This window comes from Eptesicus fuscus, chromosome 21 (genome assembly GCF_027574615.1).
Source record: "Eptesicus fuscus isolate TK198812 chromosome 21, DD_ASM_mEF_20220401, whole genome shotgun sequence".
NCBI lineage: Eukaryota > Metazoa > Chordata > Mammalia > Chiroptera > Vespertilionidae > Eptesicus > Eptesicus fuscus.
Window position 1 is genome coordinate 12757051 of NC_072493.1, and position 22152 is coordinate 12779202.

The 22152-nt window shown below is 37.8% G+C and overlaps 1 protein-coding gene and 1 non-coding gene across 4 annotated transcripts in view; both read right to left on the reverse strand.

The window, feature by feature from the left end:
• The window catches only part of NFATC3 (nuclear factor of activated T cells 3), a 103924-nt gene that overhangs the window by 78532 nt on the left and 3240 nt on the right, over positions 1-22152 (reverse strand). The window lies entirely within an intron of this gene.
• On the reverse strand, positions 16476-16643 carry LOC129147831 (U1 spliceosomal RNA). The gene has a single exon (XR_008555048.1). It is a non-coding gene; the product is annotated as a U1 spliceosomal RNA (small nuclear RNA).

The window sequence follows — 22152 nt, forward strand, 5'->3', positions numbered from 1 at the left end:
TGCATCTCCTAAACTCCAACGGCAACCCCGACAGGACTTGCAACCTGGAAAGCAGAGCAGTGGGCAGCCTAAGCCCTTCTTTGTTTTACAGTCCCCAGCTTTAATAAATGTACTCTCAAAAAATAAAAATAACAATGGTAAGATATGTACACATATAATACCTTAATAAAGATAAAATAAAAAATAAGCCCTGGCCGTGTGGTGGCTCAATTGGTTGAAGTGTCATCTCATACACCAAAAGATTTCAGGTTCCATTCCTGGTCAAGGCACATAGGAGGAAAAAGGAGGTGAAACCATGGCAACAACAAAAGTAAAAGAATTTTTCCAAAGGGTTAAGCAGACAAATAGGAAATGGAAGAGAATATTAAAATTTGTCTAGGAGTCCCACAGTTGAAACTTCTAGTTCTAGAAGAAAACAGAAAATGAAGAGAAAGAAATAAAGCATCACTGAGGACTAGCACAATGAATGAAAACAGATCCATACTAACGTACATCATGAAATTTCACAACATAAAGGACAAAGAAAAGAATCTAAGAGACTGGGAGGAGGGGAACAGTTACACATGAAGAACGGTATTAGAATGTTATCAGACTTCTCAAGAGCAAAACTGGAAGCTAGAAGAAAATGGAGAGCAATACCTTCAAAATTTTGAGAGAAATTTTTATCTAGAATTCTACATCAGCAATAATTAAGTGTGAGGGGATAATAAAGACATTCTAAAATATGTAAGGTATCAAAAATTTATCTCCCATAGCCTTCAGCTACTGGAGGAAGTACTCCACCAAAATGAGTGTAAAATAATCAAGTAAAAGAGGACATGTGTCTAAGAAACATGTGATCCATCACAACAGAAAGGCGAAGGGACTCCTCAAAATGATAGAGAGGGGAGATCTCAGAATGGCAGATGTACACAGCCCAGTTCAGATTACAAAAGTTTAGAAGACTCTGAGGGAGAAGTCTCCAAGAAAATAAAATTGACATACTAACTTAAGTGTTGAGATGAGATTCAGGCACTTTAGGAATTAATTAGCATAAGTACACAGAAAAATAATAACAACAATCGCTAATTCTAGAAAAAAAAACTGTACAAGGAAGCAAAATAATAATACTATAACACATGACTTAGCTATGAATAGCACAATATGAAGTCATAATAATGAAAACAATATTCATTTAACCACAATAAAGATATAACTATATTGAGGGATGAGAAATGTGCCCATGTGTAATTGGGAATGACAATGTACTAAACTTCACTTTCTACAATGGAAAGTCAAAAGAAAATGGTTAAAACTGAAAAACATTAAGTAGCAGTAAGAGCATTTTATCTAGAAATCTGAAGGCAAATACCAAAAGAAACTGATAAAAGAAATGAAAGCAATTGCCACGAGGCAGGGGAAAAAGGAAAGTGAGGTAGAGGCAGAGTCAAGGAACTTTTCCACAATAAGCTTTACTGAACTTTGATTTTTTAAGCAAAGCATGTATAACAACTTCGATAATACTTGTAATAACTTTAAAAAAAAGAAATAGAACTTTGCAAGAAAAATGAGATTTAACAAGCCATCAATTGGCTAAATTCAAGACAATTCACCAAACTTGGAAAGGAAAATTATTAGCACATTAGAAAGGAAATTAGAACAAAAATGATTAGTGATTTTAAAAGTAGGAAAATTAACGTTGAAAATGACATTATATGAACACAGCTAGAGTCAGGGGGAAATTTCAACAAGAAGCAAAAGAAAGTGAACTAATTTATCCCCAAGTTTATTAAGCAAAGGAAATCCACTTTATTCAAGAACATATTAAGCACAGTGTGGCCCTGGCTGGCATGGCTCAGTTGGTTGAGCGCTGTCCCATACATGGAAGAAAGATCGTTGATTCAGTTCCCAGTCAGGGCACATGCCCAGGTTGTAGGTTAGGTCCCTAATAGGGGTGCGTGCGGAAGGCAACCCATTGATGTTTCTCTCACATCGCTATTTCTCTCTTTCTTTTCCTCTCTCTCCTCTTTCTCCCTTCCTCTCGCTCTAAAATCAATAAAAATATATTAAAAAAAAAAAAAAAGAAGCCCAGTGTGCTAGAATAAATGTGGAATTTCACACAGGTACTCAATTCTACTATATCCTACCAAAACAAAAAGCAAATACTTCCTGAGAAGAGTTTTAAAAAATAAATGATTCCACTATTTTTGGGTTCTATCATTGCTGAAAAACAATAATAATAATGAACAGTTGATCAAAGGAATTCTCACAACAAAAAGAAAAAAATGGGAGAATCATTTGACAACCATTTACAGTACATTGCACTACAATACTTGATTGTAGGAACAAAGTCAACATTAATAAAACAGTATAGAAATAGTGCTGCAATCACAGCTTAACATCCACATGTAGGAAAAAATAAATACAGTCAATTTACAACTCAGAGAACACAATAAGTATTAGTATGCTTTTGTTTAAATACACACACACACACACACACACACACACACACGCTAGACCAGTGGTGGGCAAACTCATTAGTCAACAGAGCCAAATATCAACAGTACAACCATTGAAATTTCTTTTGAGAGCCAAATTTTTTAAACTTAAACTACATAGGTAGGTACATTGTTATTAACTTAATTAGGGTACTCCTAAGCTGGCCTTTGCTAAAAACTCAAGGGGCCAAAGAGCCGCATGTGACTCACGAGCCGCAGTTTGCCGACCACTGTGCTAGACAATGGCTGCTACTATGGAAGACAAAACTTAGAATGACCAGGAGAAGCTGGGGGGGGGCGGGGCGTCCCTTAAAAGGAGAGAGAGAAAAAAGTGGTCTAATTATGATTCCAACACAAATACAGAATAAAACCACACTAAACAAAAATTAGATTGTGAGCCGAAACCGGTTTGGCTCAGTGGATAGAGCGTCGGCCTGCGGACTCAAGGGTCCCAGGTTCGATTCCGGTCAAGGGCATGTACCTTGGTTGTGGGCACATCCCCAGTGCTGGGGGTGCAGGAGGCAGCTAATCGATGTTTCTCTCTCATCGATGTTTCTAACTATCCCTCTCCCTTCCTCTCTGTAAAAAATCAATAAAATATATTTAAAGTAGTCCTGTAATAAATCACATCAGTAAGTCCTTTACCAAGTGATATGAACACTACTCTTTACAATTTCAATGAGTATACATACAAAATGCATATTTTCTAGAAAGAAATTCATGTAATATAGTCCTTTCATTCCTCCCAAATACAACAATCTTTTATTTATTGATTTGTGAGAGAGAGGGGGAAGAGAGAGATGGAGACAGAGACAGAGACAGACATTGACTTGTTCCACTTATTTATGCATTCACTGGTTGATTCTTGTATGTGCCCGGACCCAGACTGGGAATCAAACCCTAGCATATCGGGAGGATGTTCTAACCAACTAAGCTAGGGTCAGCGCTCTTTTAGATAGAATTTCTTCTCTTAATCCCTTACTACTTTGCACTTTTCCCCTGGGCTTCAGGCTACTGACAAGGATGACACCTCCCACCTGACTTCTGTCTGCTCTCAATCTCTTAACAGGAGGTTCCCTTGACTGGTTTGGCTCAGTGGATAGAGCGTCTGCCTGTGGACTGGGGGTGTCCCAGGTTCGATTCCGGTCAGGGGCATGTACCTTGGTTGCGGGCACACCCCAAAGGGGGGTGTGCAGGAGGCAGCTGATCGATGTTTCTCTCTCATCGATGTTTCTAACTCTCTATCCCTCTCCCTTCCTCTCTATGGAAGATCAATAAAATATATTTTTTTTAAATAGTGATATGTAATAAAATAATAAAAAATATATAATAAAATAATAAAGGAAATGAAGAGAGACATTTTATTCATGGATTGGAAGACTTATTACTGATAGCAGTTCTCCCAAAACTGTTCTATAGATTCAATACAATCCTAATCAAAATTCTGATAGGTAATTTTGTAGAAATTAGCAAGCTGATTCTAAAATTTATATAAAAAGCCAAAGGTTTTAGAATAGCCAAAAAATTTTGATAAAGAACATAGTTGAAAAAGTGACACTATTTGATTTCAAGAGTTATTATAAAGGTACAGTAATCATGATATTGCAGTTTCAGTAAAGGACACAGAGCTCAAAATAGAACAGAGTCCAAAAGTAAACTCACCCATGTATAGTCAACTAATTTTTGACAAAGGTGCAAAGACAAAGCCATGGAGAAAGGACAGCCTTTTCAAATTATTAGCCAGGGTGTGGAGAAATTGGAACTTTAGAGATAGCCTTTTCAATAAATGGAGCTAGAAGAACTGGATATCCATATGTTAAAAACAATGAACTTGGGGCCTGGCCAGGTAGCTCACCTGGTTGGAGCATCCTTCCATATACCAAAAACATTGCAGGTTCAGGGCATGTATAGGAGGCAACTGATCAATGTTTCTCTCACATCGCTATCTCACTCTTTCCCTTCTTCTCTCTCTGAAAATCATTAGAAACATATCCTCAGATGAGGATTAAAAAACACACAAAAACAATGAACTTGGGTCCATACCTTACATCATACGCACACAAAAAAACTCAAAATAGATCATAGACCTAAATGTAAAATTGAAAACTCTAAAACCTCCAAAAGAAAACCTAAAAGAAAATATTTGCAAACTTAGTTTAAGCAAAGATTTCTTAGATATAACATCAAAAGTATAATCCATAAAAGAACAAATTGATAAATCAAATTTCACTAAAACTAAAAACTTCTGTAAAACACACTGTTAATGAAAAGACAAGCCATAGATTGGGAAAAACTCTTTGTAAGGTGTATATCTGATAAAAAGATGTGCCTAAAAATAGTAAAGAATTCTCAACACTTAAGAAAATCCAGTTTTAAAAGAGGCAAATACTTCAATGGACACTTGACTAAAAATGATAGATGATAAAAACAATGCTTAATAGTATTAGTCATTAGGGAAATATAACTTAAAGCCGTAATGAGATACCACTACTCTTCAGAATGGCTGAAATAAGAAATAGTGATACCACTAAATGCTGCCTAAGATGCAGAGAAACTGGGCAACGTATGCTCTGCTGGTGGGAATGTAAAAGTTTGGCAGTTTCTTACAATACTAAACTCCCATATTGGAGGTTGGGAGGCAACTATTTTTGGGGAACTAAAAACCAAAGAAATAAAAACATATTCACACAAAAACCTGTACATAAATGTTCATGGTAACTTTATTCATAATAGCCAATAATTGGCAATAACCAAATGTCCTTCAATGGGTAAAGGTTAAATATCATGGAATACTACTTAGTAATTAATTAGTTAATTAGTAATTAAAAGGAACAAACTTAATATATGCAACAGCTTGTAAGGATTGCTAAGGAATTAGACTAAGTGATAAAACCCAACCTTAAAAGATTAAATACTATATGACTCAATTTATATAACATTTTCTTGAAATATAATTATGGAGATGGAGAATAGTTAGTGGTTTCCAGGAATTAGAGACTGCGGAGGGGAAGAAGGAGGAAAGTGGGTGTGACCATAAAGAAGTTAGTGAGATGGAACTTTGTGGTAATGGAACAGTTCTGTATCTTGACTGTGGTGATGGTTACACGAATCAACATGTGTGATAAACTGCATAGAACTACAAACACACAAATGAGTGCATGTAAAATTGATGACATCTGAGTAAGTTTGGTGGATTGTACCAATGTTATTTTCCTGGTGCTGATATACTATAGTCATGCAAGATGAAACTGGAGAAAACCAAGTGAAGGATACCCAGAGAAACTATAATTAATGCAAAATAAAAAGTTTTAAATAGGCAAGACCTGAACAGACACTTCACCAAAAGAGATATACAGATAGCAAAAAAAAGCACATAAAAAGATGTTCAGTGACATTAGTCATTAGGGGAATCCTATCTAATAAAGAGGGAATATGCTAATTGACCCTCAAGCCATTGCAAATATGGCGGCGCCCACAGCCAATAAGGAGGGAATATGCTAATTGACTACCCTGCCCTCAAAGATGGCGGCACCCACAGCCAATAAGGAGGGAATATACTGACTGCCCCACCCTCAAAGATGGCGGCTCCCATAGCCAGTAAGGAGGGAATATGCTAATGACTGCCACATCCTCAAAGATGGCAGCGCCCACAGCCACAAGATGGCGGCACCCAGTCCCCTTGGCCCCACCAGGGCAGCAGGCGCACGGCAAGGCCGGGCCCGCCTGCTCCACGCGCCTGCCTCAAGAGTCCCCCAGTTCCCTCAGCCCCCCAGACGCCCAGGTCCGGCTCGAGGCACAGGCTAGCCTCGGATGTCACCTGCCCAGCTGCCCAGGGCCAGCCAAGGCTCAGGTAACCAGGGCCAGCCGAGGCTTGCGCTGCCGGCAGTGGCAGCAGCAGAGGTGTGATGGGGCGTCGCCTTCCCCTGATCGCCAGGTCGCCTCCTGCCCCTGAGGGCTCCCGGACTGTGAGAGGGGGCAGGCTGGGCTGAGGGACCCCCACCCCTCCAGTGCATGAATTTTCATGCACCGGGCCTCTAGTATAAAATAAAACCATAAGGAAATATCACTATACACCAATTAGAATGCCTAAAATTAAAAGGACTAACCATACCAACTGGTGAGGATGTGGAAATGTTCATTTCCACTGCTAGTAGAAATGTGAAATGATACATCCACCTGAGCAAAGTTCGGCAGTTTCTCAAAAAGTTAAACTTACACCTATCATCCAAAGGTAAAGGAAATATGTCCACACACAGATGAGTGCATGAATATTCATAGCAGCTTTATTTGTAATAGGTCAAACCTGGAAACAATCTAAAAGTCCATCAAGAGATGAACGGGTAAAATAGTTGTGTTATATGCATATAATGGAAACTACTCTCCAATAAAAATGAATAACCTACTGATATGCTCAGTAATGTGGATAAATCTCAAAATAACAATGCCAAGTGGAAGAAGCCAAACCAAAAAAGAGTATATACTTCATGACTCCATTTATATGTTTTCTATAGTGACTTCAATGGTTGTCTAGGAAAGGTGAGTGGGAGGGAATGATTGTAAGGAAACTTTGGGGGTGATAAATATGTTTACTATCCTGAATGCAGTGAAAATTTCATAGATATACATGTGTCAAAAATTATCAAACTGAACACTTTAAATAAGTACAGCTTATTATTGAAGGGGATCAAATATACCACATCAAAACATGCCACTTTGGCATAAAGACTGAGCTGAAGGTAAATGAAAAACAGCAGGCATAGGAAGAACTCTTTGCCTCTCCCTTTCTGCCTAAAAAAGCAGGGCATAAATTTCTCTTTGTAAAGAGGACATAAATTTCCATTTATAAAGGTGTTCCCTCTCTAGTACCAGGAAAAGGAGAAGTACTCTTATCTGCATAACAAATCTTACAACCCTTATTTATCATACATTTCGCAAGCATCTTGCCACAATTTACACTCTCCAGAAGCCAAAACTCCTCTTTTATTTTGTCTAGTTTCTTCTCTACACTTGATCCTTCTGGTAAAATGATATATAAGCTTCTCAGACCTCTCATAGTACGTGGCACATTTTACTAAATTGAATCATCTTCCCCTTCTCTCTACCTTCAAACTTGTTTCTCCATCTACAACTGACCCAAACTAGAAAAATAAAAATAATCCTAGCTTCCTTCCTTTCCTTATTCAACTGATACCAGGTCCTATTGATTTCTTTCTCCTAAATCTGTCTCAGCTTTATTCCCACCTTGTCATCTTTACTCCTCTGCCCTTATCATTTCTCAACATTGGCCCCCACCTCCATTCCTGCCTTACAACATTTGCCCCATCTCCATTCCTGCCTTACTCAACCCATTATCCACAGTGTAGCAGAGAGATCTAAGACAAATCTGACATTCCTGTCCAGCTCGGAATCCTTTAGTGGCTCCTTGCTATCTTCAATCTAGAAGCCAAACTCCTCACTACAGCATAATAGGCTCTCCATCCCTAGCCACATCTGATTACTATACCCTGCTCTTCAACCTTTCCAAATTAAAGGACTATGCTCTCTCTAACTTGTGTCTTTGGGTGTGGTCATCAACGGGCCTGAAATGTACTTCCTACCTTATCTACCTAGGAAACACAATATACTGGATTTAGCTCAATTGTAACTTCTTCTCTGACCTCTCAAAAGTTAAGCTGTCAATTATGCTCTCAGAGGGCCTTCTCCGTACCTGTATTATTTACATGTCCACTCCAATAAAGTAACACAATAAGTTTTATTAAAAGATTGAATAGTTTAGTGTATTCACTCAGCTAATGGTCCCTTCCCTTTTAAGATGTTATACAATGTTCTTATCTGGTTTCTACTTTCTCTTCCCAGATCATATCCTTCTATTTTATCTTTCAGAGTAACCTTAAAGACAGAGAGTAAAATAACACACTTTAAAAAAAATTTTTAAATACTTTATTATCTCTATTTTGAAAAATCAGGATTGGCTTAATTAGATGACTCTGTCTTTATGCTTCTGTATATTTGCTTGACTATCTGATTCCACTTGAACCACAAGGAACACAGAAATCTACTAGCCATACTTCATTCTCTGCACTTATATAAGCTCCCATGTCCACCCCCAAGAACTTTTACAACATAAGAGAAAAAGCCAATACCAGAAAAAGTAATTACATAGTAAAAGCCAAGGCCAGAAAAAGTAATTGCATAGTAAAAATCGTGTTTATATTTTAAAGTTCCTCAATTGCTAGCATACTATGAATAGTAAGTGCAGAGGATTATTTTGGTTGATTCCAACCCCCACCTCGGCATCTATTTTCTCCTCCCTCCCAACAGATTTTCTTCCATATATCTGCTCCTCTTCCATTAGCCATGTGCTTCAGGAGAAGCCAACCACATCCTCCAGCCAAAGGGATGGGCCTGGCTGGCTAAGAATAATTCCATCAGTCTTTACCAGAGACTAATTTAGGAAAAGGAAAGTAACCCAATTTTGGTCAATAAATGAGAGGTTAAGTTTGCTGTAGGTTTCTGGAAAAGTCCTTCCCTTACTTTTAAAGAATAGAGCCATGTGAAGCCAGTGTTTCTATCTCTTTCTCGTCCCCAACCAAATGTAACTAATTGCAAATGTTTAAACTAGAAAACTTAAAGAATTACTATTCCTTTCAAGTGATCAGATGATAAAAGTCAATAAGAGTTTCAAAATAGGGATCAGTCAATATTTACTAGGTAACATAACAAAAGAGCCTTCTTGTCTTTGCTCTGAAAAAGAGAGTTCTGAAAAAGCTCAGAAACAACTGGATATGTGTAAAAAGAAATAGGTATTAGGCAAAGAAAAGCCCAACAGGCAGTACTGATCTTAGGAGATAAAAATAATTGGCAGATGGCAAATTGATCAAAATATCAAGGGGAAAAATGTGTGTCAGTGTTAGTAGCTACAGAAGGTAGAACAGTTTTACTTGGGTTCTAAATTCAACCAAAGAAATAAGTAGTACTCATATATCTTTTGGAACATGTGAAAGCAAATGTTAAAAAAAAAAAAAAAAACTGCCCTAACTAGTAATTTAGCATTTTTAAAATTCTGAACTTTCCCCTCATTTAGGTTCAGGGCAGTTTTAATGACAAATCTAAAAATGTTTTAAATTTTAAATATGGAGTGCAATATAGACTGTGAAGGCCACAAATCAAACTGTAACCAGCACAACATGGGGGGGAGTTACCAAAGAGAAAGGCCAAATCCTCAGCACTTAACCCTTTGCACTCGCTTGCTTTTTTCGATTCCTTTATTCTACTGCTAACTGTGTCGAGTCACACTCGACAACCGAGTGCAAAGGGTTTTAAACTACAAGGCCTCTTGACCTCTAGGTCCACAAGGAATCAAAGAGAAAAGGCCCAAAAGAGCCAAATTTGGGCCTAGCACAGTTAGCTGTGCAGACTCTCTATTGGCTTGGCTATATCACTGCTACCATTAAAAAATAAATAAATAAATAAATAAATAAATAAATAAATAAATAAATAAATTTTTTTAATTTACTCATTTTAGAGAGAGAAGGGGGAGGTGGGGAGAGACAGGGAAACATACACTGAGTGGCCAGATTATTATGATCTCTGAATGCATAATAATCTGGCCACTCAGTGTATATCCTCCTATATAATAAAAGGCTAATATGCAAATTGTCCCCTCGACCAGGAGTTCGACCAGCAGGCAGGCTGGCCAACCGCCCATGTCCCCTCCCCCTGGCCAGGCTGGCCGGACCCCACCCATGCACGAATTCATGCACTGGGCCTCTAAAATACACACACACACACACACACACACACACACACACACACACACTGAGTGGTCAGATTATTATGCATTCAGAGATCATAATAATCTGGCCATTCAGTGTATAAGCCCTGACCAGGGATGGAACAGGGAATGTTGGCTTATTGGGGCAATGCTCTAACCAACTGCGCTACCTGGCCAGAGCTCCTCACTACTACCACTTTAAAATATCTTGAGCAGGCAAGGAGTAAGAGGCTTCCCTCAAGCAGCCATTTTGAGTCAAAAGCAGAAAAATCTAATCACAGTAATACACGTGTGAATTGTAAATCCTGGCTCAAATATGTTTGATTCCATGTGTTTGCCATGAGTATTGGCTTCACCAAAGGAAAAATTGAATATTTCTGTACTAAACTCTTTCTGGGAGTAGTGGTGAAGCAAGTTGCATAGTAGGAAGAACCCAAGTAAAAAAACCAGGGTTCAAATACCAATTCTTCTACTTTCCAGATGGTCAATTCTACCTAGGGTATAAAATAGAAATACTTACCTATTCCAGTTATCTTGAGACTTGGAGATAATGTATATAAAAATACCCTGCACATAATAGGTACTCAATAACACTGAATTAAATATTTACCTAACAGAATACAAACAAAAAAGAAAGTTACATTTTTATCAAAATTATAGGATGTGGGGGGGGGGGGGAAACCCCTCTAAGATTTTCAAGCATAAATTAAACAATTTACTGGAGAAGAACAAAAAACTAAGAGCCAGAGGTCCTGGGTCTCTGTTTTGTAACTAACTAGGTTAAATGACCTTGGGCAAGTCAACTTGAACCTTAATTTCCTCTCATAAAATGAAAGGACTGCCGAAACCGGTTTGGCTCAGTGGATAGAGCATCGGCTTTCGGACTCAAGGGTCCCAGGTTCGATTCCGGTCAGGGGCATGTACCTTGGTTGCGGGCACATCCCCAGTAGGAGGTGTGCAAGAGGCAGCTGATCGATGTTTCTAACTCTCTATCCCTCTCTCTTCCTCTCTGTAAAAAATCAATAAAAAATGTTAAAAAAAAAAAATGAAAGGACTAACTTAGCCTGAAACTTTTTCTTTTAAATATATTTTATTGATTTTTCACAGAGAGAAAGGGAGAGGGATAGAGAGCTAGAAACATCGATGAGAGAGATACATCGACCAGCTGCCTCCTGCACACCCCCCACCGGGGATGTGCCCGCAACCAATGTACATGCCCTTGACCGGAATCGAACCTGGGACCTTTCAGTCCGAAGACCGACGCTCTATCCACTGAGCCAAACCGGTTTCAGCAGCCTGAAACTTTTTTAGCAATGTTATACAACCAGCAATAGTCATGAATCTAGAACACAAATCTAGAGCTCAATACTACTTCAAAATGATGTTTCTAAACTGCCTCACAAAAAAGGAAAGACTATGAAATAGCATGTTCAGAGGCAGAGGCAGTTCAGAGGCAGAGGCAGTTCAGGCAAATGGGTGAAGGAAAAGGGACTAAAAAGAGATGAATAAAATTAAAGATGATGAACCTGATATTAATGTAGAGAGTGAGGGATATAAAACAAGCGGAGCACAATGAGGAAGACCAATGAGGAAGCAGGTTACAGATGCAAAGAAGCAGAAATGGAAGATAACCTTAGCTGTGACTTTCAAAACTGAATTTGGGCTGTGACCGGTTTGGTTCAGTGGATGGAGCATCAGTCTGCGGACTGAAGGGTCCCAGGTTTGATTCCAGTCAGGGCATGTGCCTTGGTTGCGGGCACATCACCAGTAGGGGGTGTGCAGGAGGCAGCTGATCTATGTTTCTCTCTCATCGATGTTTCTAACTCTCTATCCCTTTCCCTTCCTCTCTGTAAAAAATCAATAAAATATATTTAAAAAAACAACAACTGAATTTGGGGGAATATAATATTAAGAGAAAATTATAGAAACCCAAACAGGAGATGACCAAGACTTGGCTTTGGCGTAGAGAAGAGACAAAAGGAAAGATACAACTTATTTTCAGGAAGTGGCAAAATTTAGCAACCAATTAACCCACTAAAAAACAATAACCTAATTCAGTGATGGCAAACCTATGACACGCGTGTCAGCACTGACACGCGTAGCCATTTCTGATGACACGCAGCCGCTGAGGCGGCCGCATGCCGAGGATGAAACATTTGCTGCTCCTGAGGATGAAACATTTGCGAAATAATGTTTTTTCCTCAAAGTGACACACTACCCGAGTTATGCTCAGTTTTTTGGCGAAGTTTGACACACCAAGCTCAAAAGGTTGCCCATCACTGACCTAATTCAATCAAAAATAATTTTTAAAAAATGTATTAAAAAGCAGTAGTAAGAGGATTCCAAGATGAGGAAACCTCGGAGCCTTTCGTGGTGACTTCATTTTCCAAAGTGCTGAATTCTTGATAATATTTGAAACAAAACAATACAATGTTCCCTCACTTGATATAGCATTACATTCCCAGAGAAGTCACTGTGTATCAGAAATAAGAGCCGCAGCCTTTCGTGAACTTTCCAATCGCCATTCATTTTTTTTTGCAAGGTCCAGGGGAAAGGCCTGGGTCCAGCCAACCCTGCTTCCCTTTGGAGTGGATGGGGATAAAGTTCAAGAGGGCAGAGCTCCCCGTAATCAGAGGTTAATTACAGGCTCAGTTGGTTAGAGTGTCCTCCTCCAAGGTTGTGGGTTCAATCCTTGCTCAGGGCACATACAAGAAACAACCAATGAATGCATAAATCAGTGGAACAACAAAACAAAAGGATCTCTCTCCTTCCCTCCCCCTCTCCCTCTTTAGCCCTTCCTCTCTCTCTCTCTCTCTAAAATCAATGAATTAAAAAATAATAAAATAAAATAAAAAGTATCAAAGAACAGACATAGGTAAGTAAGGTAACCAGATGTCCCGCTTTTGGCGGGACAGTCCCGATTTTTAATAATTTGTCCCGCGTCCCGCGCCCTTTTAAAAAAGTTCCGACTTTTGGAAAGAATGCACGACAAGCTAGGGAACGGCAGGAGAACGGGACGAGAATATACGGTTTTCGGCGGCCATGTGGCTATTTAGCCAGGATATGAGTTTTATATTATTTTTGTTAATTTTATAATGTTAAACTTTAATAATAACAAATAATTGTTGAGAACTGATTATCGAGAACTGCTTATCAAAGTCCGCATTGTTGATCAGTTGTTAGAATTCGACCACCATTGTTTGGACTTAATGAACAATGGCATTTTTTGGGATTGGCAACGATGAAAACATTTTGTAACTGTCTCTCAGACGATACACATCGTACTGCGTGCTAGTAAGCTAGTTAAACAAGTGATGTCATTACAAATCAGCTATTCAGATAATTTAGGTAAGTAATTTATTTATTTATTTCATAAATACATAAATTTTCTTGAATTTAGCAGACAGTACTCGTATTATTTATATTTTATAGTGGCGGCAAGAAGTCTAGCGCCGGCCTTGAAAGTGACACTTACGACTTACGTTACAGCAAATTCATGACCTTTTAAACAACAACAGCAATCTACTAAAAAAAATTCACTCAAATGAGAAATATGCCAAAGAATAAAATACTATACATAATTTTTTATTATATTTGTAAATTGTACTTATGTTGAAATTTTAAAAAAATATATTACAATACTATTTTTGCATTCTATGAAAATTTTTGTTGCTCCATATAGACCAAATTTTTAATCATGAACCGCCCCCCCCCCGTCAATGGTGTCCCGCTTTACCAATGTTAAAATCTGGTCACCTTAGACATAGGAAATGTGGCTTGAATAACAAGAACATCCCAATGAACAGTTTTAATATAATCAGAACTATGAAACCATCTCCTAGAGTTGTTTTTCAAACTGAAGGTAGTGATCTATTAGTAAGCCATGAATTCTATATAATAAAAGGCTAATATGCAAATCGACCGAAGAGCGGAATGACTGGTCGCTATGATGCACACTGACTACCAGAAGGCAGCCGCTCAATGCAGGAGCTGCCCCCTGGTGATCAATGCGCTCCCACAGGGGGAGCACCTCTCAGCCAGAAGCTGGGCTCATGGCTGGCGAGCACAGCGGTGGGAGTCTCTCCCACCTCCGCGGCAGCGCTAAGGATGTCTGAGAGCTTAGGCCCGCTCCCCAGGGAGCGGGCCTAAGCCATCAGTCGGACATCCCCTGAGGGCTCCCAGACTGTGAGAGGGCGCAGGCTGGGATGAGAGGCGCCCCCCCCCCCCGCCCGCGCCACCGCAGTGAACAAATTTAGTGCACCAGGCCTCTCGTTTTTTAAAATAATGAAAAAGAAAATGTCAGGGTAATGCCATAGCTTAAAGATAAACACTTTTATGTGAAACTTCTATTTTCTGTGTATAAATATGTATGGTTGTGCTAGGTTGAAATGTTAAATGTATTTCTTACTCTATATCTTGGTCAGAAAGGTTTCAAGCCCTGGCCCCATAGCTCAATTGATTAAGTGTCATCCCGACAGGCCAAGGTTCAGGTCCAATCCCAGTCAGGGCACATACAAGAATCAACCAATGAATGCGTAAATAAGTGGAACAAACAAACTGATGTTCATTTTCTCTCTAAAAATCAATAAATAAAAATAAAATAAAAAGTTTCAAAACTTTGTACTAAGTTTTCAAACACAGAGAATATGAGTCCCTAAATATGTATCATCTAGCTTCAACAATTTCTGAATGTCATTTTTTTCCTGAATGTTATTTTTAATTGAAGAAACTTTATTGAACGGAAGTGAAAACTATAAATGTTGATAACAGAGGAAATATCAAGTTTCCTTAATTTCTTATGTTGGAATAAAAAAAATTAAAAGTAACATTTAGATAAAATTTTTTATATTTCCTCAAAGACTTTCCTTAAATAAAGGACAAGGTTAAAACTTGTATTCCTTTAATATTTAATATCCAATCATAATATTCAATATGATCTCACAAATGGCAAAATGGAAGATATAAATTTCCATTTTTGTGAATTAATCTCTATAAATTACATAGTAAGATTAAAAATCTGTTCTTATAATTAAGACCAAGTTTTGTAGTTTCATTTCTTTTTTTTTTAAATATATTTTATTGATTTTTTTACAGAGAGGAAGGGAGAGGAATAGAGAGTTAGAAACATCGATGAGAGAGAAACATCGATCAGCTTCCTCCTGCACACCCCCCACTGGAGATGTGCCTGCAAGCAAGGTACATGCCCTTGACTGGAATCGAACCTGGGACCTTTCAGTCCCCAGGCTGACACTCTATCCACTGAGCCAAACCAGTCAGGGCTATAGTTTCATTTCATAAATTTAAAAGTTCAAGTGAATTGACAATACTCAATAAATATTAGACTGATGGATACAAGCAACATGATCAAACATTAATTTCTTTTTAATTTTCAAAAAATAAATGTAACAATAATTTTAAACCGTTCAATTACAAAATAAGTAAATTTTTCTGATCCCATATATTCACTTCTTAGAAAATATTTTAAAAATTAAGAAATACCTACTCGAAAGTATATAAAAATCAGTCTACTTCATATTTATATACACCAGTAACTCACTTCACCATCCCACTACTAATATTACCCAATCAAAAAGAGAAATAGGTTTTATAAATCAGACATACCACAACTAATTTTTATTTGTTTGTTAAACCAATTTTTAAAAATTACATATAATAGCAAATCCTATTAACTTCACAATGCTATTTTTTAAAGTGAACATTTTTCCTACCCTAATCTGCACCTTGAAGAACTTGAAGAGTTTTTTTATTTTTTTTTTATTTTTTATTATGGAAATTTTAAAACATACACAAAGGTACAGAGATTATAATAAGCTCCCATATACCCATGATCTAGCTTCAGCAATTTTTGAATGTCATTTTTTCCTGAATGTAATTTTTATTTAACAACCTTTTTTCTTTTAAAGCAATACTAAAAAATATTTAGGTATAACTCACAAACTGTCCATTACAGTGTTCTGGCCAATGATTAACTTGATGGGGGAATAAATGCTTTTACAAATATTTTTATATATAATACAAATCAACATTACTGAAAAAATTTATAATTTCAAAGCTCACATAATCCTACCTATTTTTCTAATTAAACACCAAAGATGAAGAAAATGTAACACAAAATTAAGAAATATAGAAATTCTTTTTGTTGTTAATCCTCACCCAAGGATACTTTTTCCATTGATTTTTTTACTTTTTTTTTTTTTTTTTTTTAGGGGAGAGCGCGAACGCAGTCCCCCACTACCACAAATTATGCAGTCGGTTTCGTTTCCCACATTTGGGGAAATCGCAGGGGTCAGCACATCCGGAGTGCAATGGATAAGCCTCGCCCTGGGAAAACCACCTTCGTGATCATGGTATCTCCCCTGCCAGGTAAGTATCCATTGATTTTTTTAGAAAGTAGAAGGGAGAGAGGGAGAGGAAGAGAGAGGAAGAAGAGAAAGAGAAACATTGATGTGAGAGAGACACATCAATTGGTTGCCTCCCGCACATGCCCTGACCAGGGCTCGGATCGGATAGAACCTGCAATCCAGGTATGTGCCCTTAACCAAGAATCAAACCTGAGACCCTTCAGTCTTCGGGCCAACATTCTAACCACTGAGCATTACCGGCCAGGGTTAGAAATTTATTTTAAGGCAACAAAAAATCATATTTAATTTTTTTATGAAAACATGTTTAAAACATTAAAACTCTTACCTGCTTCTGTAACATAAAACATATTGAAACCGTACATTTTGTCAGAAAATGAAGCCTTCAAGTTACTTCTCTAGTGTACCTGGGGTTTTCAGGCTGTCACAGACATGTAGTTCCCTTATACCAAGCATGTCAAACTCATGGCCCACAGGCTGCATGCAACCCAGCCAATATAATGGTATGTAAAAAACGTTTTAATAAAAATTTCATAACTTGCCCTGACTTGTTTGGCTCAGTGGATAGAGCGTTGGCCTGCAGATTGAAGGGTGCCAGGTTCAATTCCAGGCAAGGGCATGGGATTGATGTTTCTCTCTCACCGATGTTTCTAAACTCTCTATCCCTCTCCCCACCTCTCTGTAAAAAATCAATAAAATATATATATTTTTTAATTTCATAACTTAATTTTTACAATATTCTGTTATACATAATTATTAATAATGTACAAAGTTCGCTAATGACTGATTACTATAATTGTGTTGCATTCATTTCCCTTACGCGCCTTATGCATAGACGCAACATTTCTCTCCACTAATACTAGGAGCAAATATTTTAGCAGCCGATTGCCACATCATTAGTCTTGGACTGACTTGTTTGGTGTGCGCAAAAGGAAATATATCACTTTCGGAGAACATGAAAAATAGGTTTACTTGCGTTACGCTTATTAATTTGTGCAGTTATTCAGTGTCTAGCAAGTTAATGTTCAAGAAGAAATATTTTTATTACAATGCTCTATTATTTTATGTTAACGTTTACTCATTTACTTCAGTCCTTTGTATTCAGCATGTCTCTCTTGAAATAAACCTATGTTTCTATGAAAATTGAGCTTTTGTTTTGTGGCCCACGTAAATTAAACCTTGCTTATTTGGCCTGTGTTAGCCTTTGAATTTAACATTCTTGCCTTACACACAAGAATACCAATATGTTAATTAGAAATGTCCCAACAATTAAATTTCAGCTATCAATTCAAAGACAATTCATAGACCATTCTACAAATCTTACAGGTCCAATTGTTCTTTTCTCCTAAAGTTTACCAAAGTGAGGCAAACAGGTGAGAGTCATGCAATGTATTTATATAAACACTGGAGGCCCAGTGCACAAAATTCATGCACGGGTAAGGTTCCTAGGCCCGGCTGGAGATCAGGGCCAATCTGTGGGGTAACCGGCAGGGTGATCGCTACCCCTCCCCCCACTGGCAATCACCTTGGCTGCCCTGGTGCTGCCTGCTCGCCAGCCCCGCCCCCAGCCACGGCTGGTCAGGGCCTGCGGGCTGGGGGCAGCTCCTGCGTTAAGTGTCTGCCTCCTGATGGTCTGTGCACATCATAGCGACCAATCGTTCATTCTGCCGTTTGGTCAATTTGCATATTAGGCTTTTATTATATAGGATTACCAAATATGCAGAAATATATGCATACACATGCTATGTTTGAATTAAAATTATGGCTGTTAATAAAGTTTGCTCCTGCTTGTGACTCTCCTAAGCCTCCCTGAACAAACTCACTCTTAAATTCTACTGTTACTTGAACCTCATATGGCATGCCTGGGCAAATTTGATGACTTGGATTTTGTTTTAGAAGCCAGGCTTACTGCCAAGTCTGCTGTGTCTACTCCCCTGACCCACCAGGACAGCTTTAGACAACACCTCCCTTATTTATGTTACTGCTGTGAGCAAACTACCGCTTACTATCAAATGAGGCTCCACTTACTCAGGTTTCCTATCTCATTCTCTTAAGAGTAATGCAATTGACTTCATTGTATTATGGCTTCCTCAATCCCGCCTCTTATTTAAAATAAAACACCACCGCCCTAGCCAGTTTGGCTGAGTGGATAGAGCGTGGCCTGCGGACTCAAGGGTCCCGGGTTTGATTCCGGTCAAGGGCATGTACCTCAGTTGAAGGCTCCAGGGCGAGTGCAGGAGGCAACCAATAGATGTTTCTCTCACATCAATATTTCATTCTGTCTTTCTCTCTCTCTAAAAATCAACGGAAAAATACCCTCGGGTGAGGATTAAAAAAAAAAATGATGATGTTGAAAAACAAACAGATAAATAATAAAATAATTTTTAAAAATAAAATAAAACACCACCATATTGAATGTTCAACTCCTCAATATTAAGAAGGAATATAAAGGACACATTCAACTCATTATATGCTCTTAAAAGATTTCCATTTTATATAGCAGTATTTCATTGCTTTCTCTCAAGAAAAACAAATTCCACATTTTCTTAACAAAAATGTCTTTCTGATCACACTTCATTGAAAAAATAAACATAAGCCCTAACTGGTTTGGCTCAGTGGATAAAGCGTCAGCCTGAGGACTGAAGGGTCCCGGGCTCGATTCCAATCAAGGGCACATGCCCGGGTTGCAGGCTTAATCCCCAGTAGGGAGCATGCAGGAGGCAGCCAATCAATGATTCTCTCTCATAATTTATGTTTCTATCTCTCTCTCTCTCTCTCTCTCCTCTCTCTCCCTCTCTAAAATCAACAAAACCATATTGAAAAAAATAAAAATAAAAAATAAACATAAGAGCAACATTCAAAAGCAGAGCTTGAAATACATATAATTTTAGGCAAATATTACTGGTTGCCACAAAAAGACAAGTCATAATAATAAGTTGATTCTACAACTTACTCTAAATTAATATTTTAAATGCCCTTAGATACAGGGCTTACCAGACAAACAGACACACACACACACACACACACACACACACACACACAATTTCTTGGTCATGTACATTAATACCCAAGTTTTAATTGTTATATCATCAAATAAAATTATTACAGAACTACCTCCGCAAATAGTTTAGAATATATTGCCCAAATATTCCTTCTGTATTGGCAAATGGGGAAATCTAAGAAAACACAGGCATAGAAATGCTCTTACATAGCAGTACTCTTAACAAAACATTATGACATGAAATTTTTTTCCTCAATTTTTCTCATACTCACTAAAATACACTTCACTATTCTCCATCACAAAATGCTACTAATACCCCCAGGAGCATACTCTACCTCCATCAAAAAAAATCAAAGAAACATAATATAAAATAATTCTTCAGCCCTAGCTGGTTTGGCTCAGTGGATACAGCATCAGCTTGCGGACTGAAAGGTCCCGGGTTTGATTCCCATTAAGGGTACATGCCTGGGTTGCAGGCTTGATCCCCAGTAGGCAGTATGCAGGAGGCAACTGATCAATTATTCTCTATCATCATTGATATTTCTATCTCTCTCTCTCCCTTCCTCTCTGAAATCAATAAAAAAAAATTTAAAAAAATAAAAATTATTCCAAATTCAATACTGAAAGCTTATCATTGACTCAATCACCTAGTACATATTCTATTCTCTCTGCATTCAAGTCTAAAGAAAAAGATGAAAGTAAGGCTCAGCAATAACCAAATCCTCCTGCACAGTACCTAATGCACTGTACAAACACACCATTAAATTCTATAGGAAACCATACAAGCAACTTCCCTTTTTTCATACTGATTTAAATATCCAATTATACTTAGTATGGTTTGCAAGTCAACCATCTTTACACCATACTGAGTCAGTAATAACTTCATTCAAGAAAGTAGAAAAACATAATTAAAAGTGAATAACCATCAGTTCTTATATTTACACAAAGATATGAGAAAGGAGGCAAAATTGAAAAGAATAATAGAATTAAGAGGTTAAAATAAAAATGTCTATGATGCATATTCCAACTTATCTAAGTAAGATTTAAATGACTGGCTCTCCAATATGTTTTCGTTTAGTATAGGGAAAAAGGTCTAGGAAAAAGGAGGTTAAAAATAACCTATCACCAATTTTTTGTATGTATGTTTTTTATTTTTTATTTTTTTAAATATGTTTTATTGATTTTTTACAGAGAGAAAGGGAGAAGGATAGAGAGTTAGAAACATCGATGAGAGAGAAACATCGATCAGCTGCATCCTGCACACTACCTACTGGGGTTGTGCCCGCAACCAAGGTATGTGCCCTTCACTGGAATTGAACCTGGGACCCTTCAGTCTGCAGGCCGACGCTCTATCCACTGAGTCAAACCGGTAGGGCATATGTATGTTTTTTAAAGAAATGTTAACTACCACCATTTAATGAGCACCACGAGACCAAGGATTGTGCCAAGAGTTTTAAGTAGTACATTACCTCATTTAACACAAGATAAAGCAAAACTGTTGAGTAAAAAATATCAATAAAAACTGAAAAATGAGAAAATAAATTTATCTAAGACAGTAGATTATAAAGAACACATGAATTAGATTTCCAAGCCCTAAACGAAGTAAAATACTGCAGATTAAAGATTAGACAATGATCTAGGAATAACTCACCTTTGCATATGAAAAAGATGGATGTTAAAGTGATATATGACAAAAGTACACATATCAAAAATACATATTGTATCTAAGATATTTCTCCCCTTTTAAAAAGTGGCAGTAGATAAGATACTACACACAATATACTAGAAAGTCAATATTTAATAATGAACAAACCCTGAGAATAAAACTTTGAATTTGAAAAGTAAAGATTTATATAACATTAAATTAACTCAGAGATATACAATCAGTACACTAATAAAGAGCATCAGAAGATACCTTTTATAATGGCAAATAATATTGATAAACTACATCAAACACTTGCCAATTTTAAATTCTCTATTATTGAGGTATATCTTCTTTGTGAAGCTAGGTATCTAGTAAAAGAATGTTTAAACAAAATAGCTTGATTCATTTTTTATATATTTATTTATTAATTTCAGAGAGGAAGGGAGAGGGAGAGAGAGAGCTAGAAACATCAATGATGAGAGAGAATCTTTGATCGGCTGCCTCCTGCACGCCCCCTACTGGGGATCGGGCCTGCAACCTGGGCACGTGCCCTTGACTGGAATAGAATCTGGGACCCTTCAGTCCGCAGGCGGATGCTCTATCCACTGAGCCATACCCGCTAGGGTAGCTTGGTTCATTTTTAACTGTAAAAATCAAAGCTACGCCTGGCAGGCATGGCTCACTCAGTGGATGAACGTCGACCCATGAACCACGACCGTGGTGGGCAAACTGCGGCTTTTTGGCCCCGTGAGTGTGGCTCTTCCACAAAATACCACGGCCTGGGTGAGTCTATTTTGAAGAAGTGGCGTTAGAAGAAGTTTAAGTTTAAAAAATTTGGCTCTCAAAAGAAATTTCAATCATTGTACTGTTGATAT